This window comes from Phascolarctos cinereus, unplaced genomic scaffold (assembly GCF_003287225.1).
Source record: "Phascolarctos cinereus isolate Bilbo 61053 unplaced genomic scaffold, phaCin_HiC Scaffold_4;HRSCAF=312, whole genome shotgun sequence".
Taxonomy (NCBI): Eukaryota; Metazoa; Chordata; class Mammalia; order Diprotodontia; family Phascolarctidae; genus Phascolarctos; species Phascolarctos cinereus.
In genome coordinates, this window is record NW_027555847.1 from 645,853,469 (window position 1) to 645,861,297 (window position 7,829).

Sequence of the window (7,829 nt, forward strand, 5' to 3'; positions counted from 1 at the left end):
TAGGTACCTGATAAGAAGGAGAGATTGGAGAGAAGGGGGAACCCTGTTCTATAAACTGTAGAGGGGAAAGGATGTCGGGAGAGGGAAAGGGGGGAGAAGAGGGAAGGAGAGAGGTGGAAGGAGAAAGATAGGAGAGAGGCGGAAGAAGAAAGAGGAAGGGATGGAGGAAAGAAGTAAAGAAAGAGGTGGAGAGGAGAAGGGGTAGGGGAGACAGGTGAAGGGAGAAGGGGTAGGGGAGGGAGATGAAGGGGAGAAGGAAGGGGGAGGAAGATAGAGGGAAAAGAGGATGGGGGAGGGAGGTGCAGGGTGAAGAGATGGGGAAGAGAGGTGGAAGGGAGAAGGAATAGGGTAGAGGTGGAGGAGAGAAGGAAGGGGATGGGGAAGAAGAGAGGAAGAGGAGACTGGGGGGAGAAGAGATGGGGAATGGGATGGGGGAGGACAGAAGAGGAGGAGATGGGGAAGAGAGATGGAGAGGGGCTGAGGGAAGAGAGAGGTGGAGGAGAGATGGGGGGAAGAGAGAAAGGAGTGGAGGGAATTGGAGGGAAGGAAGGATGGGGAGGAGGAGGGAATGGGAGAGGAAAGAGGCGGAGGAAGAAGGGATGGGGAGTGGGCTGGGGGAGGCGCGGGGCGGACGGCAGCGGGAGGCTGTGGGGGCACCAAGGACCGGCGGCGGGCGGCCCTCCTCCCCTCCTCTCACCGTGGCACACGCGGCCGCCGGTGCTCCCGGATCCCCGCCGCTCAGCTGGAAGAGGAGAAGGAAGACCGGGAGGCGGCCGCTCCAGGAGTCAGATCCTCCCGCAACACCGCGTTACGCCCGCCCGGCCTCGGCCCGGCCCAGTCCTCCCGGGCAAGCGGAGAAAGGCGGAAGGCAGAAGCGCCCCCGCCCCGCCCCGCACTGTCCGGGCCCGGGCTCCCGGCACAGGCTCCGCTCGGCTCCGCAGGCTGGGCTCGCGCCGGCCCCCGCCCCCGCCCCAGCCCCCACCCCCGAGGTAGCCTCGGGCTGGCCTCGCGGGCCTGCCCGCCCGCGTCTCCCACCTCCCCCGCCCCCAGTCCGCCAGCACCAGCTCCCTCAGCCGGGGCCCTCCCCGCACGCCCCGGGGCACACTCACACTCGCTGCCGTTCGCCCGGGTCAGGGGCTCCCAAGCTTCCGACTCCAGACCAGAACCAGCCGGGGGCTCACGGGGCATGCGCCGAGCGGCTCGCGCATGCCTGATACTCCCCCCGCTTCCCGTTCCCTACCCCTCCCACCCCAGTTGTAATCCCGGATTGGGATCTCCTGTTCCAGGATTTGGGAATGGCCGTGGTTAGGGGGAGGGGAGGAAGAGTACGGGAGGAACAAGGGCTGGGGGGGGGAGGAAAGTAGAGGAGGTAGACCCCAAGGGGAGGCGGGTAGGGTTTAGTTTGGTTAGGGAATTAAATATAGGAACGCTCCAGCTATGCCTAGGCATCAAGAGTAAAGACTTACACGTTAAGCACAGTTCATAAAATTTGGGAATTGCCTAGCAGTTAGAAACCTTAGAGGAGAGACCAGAATGGCAGTGGCAGTAAGGACCTTAAGAACCTAGAACATCAAAATTGGAAGGGACCTTAGAGCCTTAGAATGTCAGAAGTGGAACAGAACACCAGAAAAATGTCAAAACTGGAAGAAATCTTAGAGCACAGAATGTCTGAAACAGTAAAGACTGTAGAGGCTAAAATGTCAAATTTGGAAGGGATACAATGTGAAAAATGGAAAGGGAAAAGGAAGGGAAGAAAACAAACATTTGTGAGAAGGCACTTTACAAATTATATCTTATTTGATCCTCACAGCAACCCTAAGAGGTAGGTGCTATGATTAACCCCACTTTACAGTTGAGGAAAGGGAAGCTAGCAGAGGTTAAGGAGACTTGCCCAGTATTACACAACTAGAAATATCTGAGGCCAATTTTGAATTCAGGTCTTGCTGACTCCAAGTCCAGAGTCCTATCCACTGTGCCACCTACCACTGTAGAATTCGGAAGTTGAACAGACTTTAGAACATAAAACGTCAGTAGAAAGGACTTTAGAATATAGAATATCAGAGATAGAAAAGACCTAAGAACAAAAAGATGTCAAAATTGGAAGGGCCTTTAGAACACAGAATGGCAGAGCCAGGAGGGATCTTAGAACACAGAATGCCAGAAGTAGAACTAAGAGACCTTAGAACCTAGAATGGAAGGGACCTTAAATGAGAGATTGAAAGAACCTTAGAATATAAAATGTCAGAACTGGAAGAAATCTTAGAATATAGAATATCAAAGGTAGGAAATAACTTAGAACATAATCTATTGTCCAAACCCCTCTTTTATGTTGGAAGACTTCAACAGATAGGAGTTTTGGAAAATCTACTTTGGGAAATATGGATAGTCAATAAAGGGTGAATTAAAGTATTGTCTTAGGAGGGTTTTACTACTGAGAGATAAGAAGATAATATGTCCCTAAGGATAGTATAGAAGTGGGAGCTCTGGATGATAAATCAGAGATACGAATCTGCCCCAATTTCTGTGAAATTTGGGGTAGCTCACTTGTTAATCCAGTAGTTAGAAACTTTGTGAGGACAAGAGCTGTTTTTTATCTTTGTTTTCCCAGTGCCTAAAACAGTGCTTGGCACATAACATGTGCTTAATAAATTAACTTAACTAACATCTCGGTGTGAAATGAGAATCCAAGAGAAAGGTGTTTATCTCTGGCCTATTAAAATGGTACAGTTTTGATGCAAAGTGAAGTGAGAAGAACCAGGAGAATATCTTACACAATAAAAGCAACATTGTATGATGATCAACTGAATGACAGCTCTTCTCAGCAATACAATGATCTAAGACAATTTCAAAGGACTCATAATGAAAACTGCTATTCACATCCAGAGAAAAAAATTAATAGAGTCTGAATGCAAATTGAAGCATACTGTTTTCACTTTTTAAAAAATTTTCCTGTTTTTTTCTTTGTTCTGTTTTTTCTTTCATAATATGACTAATATGGAAATACATATTAAAAAGGAGAAGGAAATTTTAAAAGTTACCAAAATTAACTCACAAATCATCTAACTCGAACATCATATGTAATGTTCTACATCCTTAGTTCCCTCTTCTGTGAAAAAGGGAGAAAGGTGCATTCTCATATCTCTTCTTTGTGACTAAGCTTAGTTTGTATTTAGATGGATAACTTTAAATTTTGATTTTGCTATTGTTCTTCCCATTTACATTGTTATATCCATTTGTTTATATTGTTTTCCTGGTTCTGCCTGCTTTACTTTTCATCAGTTTGTATATCATTTCTTTTGGCACCATAATGTTCTATTGTATTTGTGTGCCACAATTTGTTTAACCAACCCCCAAACAACATATTTAGTCTATATTTCTTTGCTACTACAAAAAAAGTACTGCTATAAAATTTGGGTATTTGGGGGGAAAAAGGAAATGGACAGTTTTCTATGCCATGGTCCCTTCCTTTTCACCTATACTTTGGCTAAGGGGCTAAATGAGCAGACTTTCCTCCACTTCAAACAATACTCTTCAGTGCTCCCACAAACACTAACAATAATGGTACTTCACTAGAGTGAGGTATGGAGGTCACCCTGAGTTCTCAGAGGGCTTTGAATGAGGTCCAAGCTCTAGCAGGTCCTATCTGTATTTTAGAATGGGCCTAGTACAGATTGACAACCTAAGTTTGGAGAATCATCACCAGGTTGACTGCAGGGTGAAAATTTTTCAGCCATATGAGAGCATGAATCTGAAATCACAGATTGCTGAAGTGCTGAAGTATAAGGATGAGTTCATCAGGTGATTCTCACAGGAGCTTCAAGGGGTTCAGAGAATAGTTTACTGAAAATTCAATTGCCCTGCTTTCCCTACCTCATATTTACAGGCCAGAGTGGGAGAAGTGAGAAGGGAGAAAATTTCTCCCATTACCTCCCTCCCAACTGTAGGAACAATAATGTTGATGTACAGGAGAAATACATGGCTAGGAGCAGTAAAAGTGATCTGATTTCTTGGCTGATTTCTTCTGATTTTTAATTTAATTTTCTGAGCACAAGTGAAAGACAAGAGCTCCAGAGAATGCACTTTCCATAGTCAAGATATTACATACCTGGTCTGGTGTATTTTCTAGAGCTGATGAGGAGTTGTGGGTAAGAGCTCAGGCATCTTTCTTCCCGCTATTCTGCCATCTTGGTGCTATATCTATGCCTTATATTTCAAATAACAAAACAGGTAGAGTAGCATCATATGTTAAGATATGTGCATGTGAGAAAACACAAGAACCCAAGGGGCTAAGTATGGTGGAAAGTATTTGAGTGAAGATCAATAGAGACAGTATACATCAGAACACCTATATAGAGGGAAGGAGTAGAAGAATAGGTTAGGAAATAGACCACAAATCTTTTACAGATAAATGACGCAACACTGAAGGGAGAATTCTGTCATCCACACATGCCCAAGTTCTCTCTATATCCCCCCCAAAAAAAGCAATTTTAGTCATTTCTAGGATTGCCTTATTGATGATGTTATCTCCCAGCAAAGGAATGAAGTAATGAGTAACTTCTGGGTTGTTTGTTTGTTTTTTTACCAAGTAGAAACAGGTTGGGGAAATAAAAGTTATAAGACTTTAGAAGTAACCCTTCTGGAATTTTTCATAGATAAGGAGAGGAAAGCCAAGCATAGTCTTAACACACACTCCATATTTAAGGAGGGCAAATTTTAAAAGTTTCTAAGGTAGGATAGATAAGGCCGCATGGTGTAAAATTCAATAGGGAATGTTAGCCCAAGAGAGATGAGATGTTCGCAAGAATGAAATTCTAATGACACAAAGGGAGGGAAAAGGGGAAGTTATCTAAAGACTGATGTGGAGGCATAGGAAACCCACCTATGAACTTGGATTTTTATAGGCAGCTAGGTGGTTCACAGTGGACTGAGTGTTGGATTTGAGCTATATAGATATACATATACATATATTGTATGTATGTATATATATAGATAGTGCTTTGCAAACCTTAAAGTATCATATAGATTCTTACTATTATGTACACATATAGGTATTTACAAAATAGATTCAGTGATTTCGAGGGAAGGCACTAGCAGCTGGGAGGGTAGAGATCATGAAAAAATATGGCAGTAAGGTGAAATAACAGGATGAATGCATTGCATCTTACTATAAAATAACATGAGGGGTGCTAACGCTCATAATGAGCTGAGACTAGTAAGGCATGCTAAGTACAAGAAAAGGGTTTTTAAAGCTATTTTGAGGAAGAGTATCAAAGAAGGTATATGCCTACTACTCAGGGTATATGACAATGGTAACAGATAACAGAAAGAACACAGGCCTTCAACACTTCTATTTTGCTTCTGTTTTTATTTCCAAGAAGAATAATCATTAAAATAGTATGCACAGAATACATCTAATAAACTGTTAATGCTCATGATAAGTAGAGAAATAGGGAGTATGACATGCTCTTATTAAGTTTAAGTCACTAGATCCTGATTAACTGCAACCCTATTTAACCACCAGGTGGCATTGCTAGCCAATAACCTGATCCTGTTGAGCCAAAAAATGATATGGTTTGGAGAGACCCTCTCCCTACCATGTCCCAGGGATATGATAGTTAGGTTCTTCACCCTATGACCAGAAGTGCTAGGAAAGTACCATATGCTTCTAAGAAAGTGGGTAAACTTTGTACCCTAGCTCTGTCTCTCTCTGAGTATCCCTGTATACTCACTAAAAAGAGGGTATGCATTTTAATGGATTTATCAAATCAGAATCATCTCTAAGCCCCTAACCATCTGCAAAAACCCACCTATTCCTTGAACTTGCCATATGGTACTGAGCCTTAGCCATGTGAATTTGGCACAATGAAGTCACTCCCCACAGAATCAGACAGAGTATCTAGATAGAACTGAATGTAGTTGTTTTACTTTTGGCACAGAGCAAAGGCAATAAACAGTAAATAATTTTGTAAAATTTACTGAGGGGCTGTTACCATCCCCACTCCTGCCTCTACTAGGCCTAGGCAGTTCCCAAATGGTATATATTCTATTTTGAAACCAGGAGTTCAAGAAAAAAAAAACAGTTGAGTTTGTCTAGCATCCCTAAGTAGTAACTGCTGACAGCAGACAGAGGAATGTACAATACAGTTTGCAATGGATGTTCACTGAGTAGGGTTAGGTTTTAAATGAAGATTCAGGAATTCTAGACCTCTGACAGAATGGGCATGGATTCAGAATCACTGGCAGGGACTTCCAACCACATCTTGATACAGCTAGCTCATCACTAAGAGAACAATGGGAGTAGACTCAACAGCTGGCTCCAACGAGGAAAAGCCTCCCACTGCAATACGGTGATGTGTGCTCTCTCTCTGATTTTGACCACAACATCATTCTCCTGCTGCTGAATCTCATCACTTCCTATCCCATGCCTCTTCTGTTGCTCTCCTTTCTTGTAACCAAAGTCTTGCCACTCTGCAAAAGAAGAGGGATGCTGTACTAGGGACTAGAATAATTGGTGGGTGTGATTTTCTGAGCAAATGATTTTTTAGAGAATGAGAGGAGTGCTTCAGTGCTATGGAAGGGCAAATACTACCCCTATTTTCTTAAAAAGAGAGAGAGAGAGAGAGAGAGAGATAACAGAATATATAAACCGTAGGCCAGCAAACTTCTCTTTATCACTGGCAAAAAATCCAAAATGTATTATTAAATGGATGGTTAGTGAATAACTAGAAAAGGAGATGGTGATCACAGAGGACCAGCATGTCTCTTTTTCCAATCTAGGCAAAACTCAGTTGCCAGCTATACTAAAGTACTAGTCTGATCATATTACTCCAAGTCTCAAAAACTCACATTTCTTTGCAGGTAAGGTCACCCCACAAAGAACAGTCTGACTATGGGAGTTGTCCAGGGATGTATTGAAGCTAGTTCTATCTGGCTCATAAGAGCATATTGTTAAATTTTCAGCAAGAACATTTGCATGTCAGAAATCAGCAAATACCACATACAAATCAGGACAATTTTTGTTGTTGTTATTGATTTCTGAATTTAATAAAGTAATAGAGAAGATAGTATTAATACAGATTAAACCTAAAAGTGTGTCCTGCACATATCTCTCTCTCCCCCAGTTGGTTGTTAAACATGTACCAGCACACTCCTGGTGCAGTCCCCTAGAAAGAAGAGGCAACCAATTATTTGTTCAGAACTTTTCTCTCATGCTGTCATTGGTCCTCTTTGAAAACAAAAGATGGACAAATAACAATTTCCTATTGATCCTGTATATAGCTTTGTTTGTATATGTAAATATATATGCATATGTATGTATACGTATATATTTGTGTGCATGTTGTCTCCCCCATTAAATTGTAAGCTCCTTGAGGACAAGGATTTTTTTGCCTCTTGTTTGTATCCCCTCAAGTGCTTAGCTCAGTGCCTGGCATACAGTAGGTGCTTAGCAAATGTTTACTGATTGATCAATTAATATTTATACATTGTGTGAGCCTCACTGAGCCTCAATATTTTCATTTGTATGAGCTAGATAATCTCTATGGTCCTTTCTAGCTCTAAATTCTTTTCTCTTCCTTTTCTAGATCAGATCTCTCCATCCTAAAGCCTTGGCTAGCCAGTAGGTAAGAAGCTATGGTCCATTACTGAAGAATTGTCAGCAAGATTAGAGATGAGAATATCATTCCAGATCTTCTTTTCAACTTTTAACTCAAGTTGTTTGCCTCAGTTCATTTTTCCCCAAGTTGAAACAACTGAGGAGTTCATGGTTATTCCACCTGACGTATTGCCTTCTTATATTATTGTTAGTCTTAATATCTGACTGCCCTGTT

General features: G+C 42.7%; 1 protein-coding gene across 4 annotated transcripts in view; it reads right to left on the bottom strand.

Moving 5' to 3' along the window:
• PTK2 (protein tyrosine kinase 2) overlaps positions 1-1,183 on the bottom strand; it is a 437,298-nt gene extending 436,115 nt beyond the window's left edge. For 2 of the 4 annotated variants that reach the window (XM_078153772.1, XM_078153765.1), the window contains exon 1: positions 1,110-1,183. The gene's annotated coding sequence lies outside the window, so the exon portion shown is untranslated. Of the gene's footprint in view, positions 1-697; positions 901-1,109 lie in introns of those variants that run through there. The other 2 variants (XM_078153766.1, XM_078153769.1) reach the window with 2 other exon arrangements.
• Positions 1,184-7,829: the final 6,646 nt, after the last annotated feature.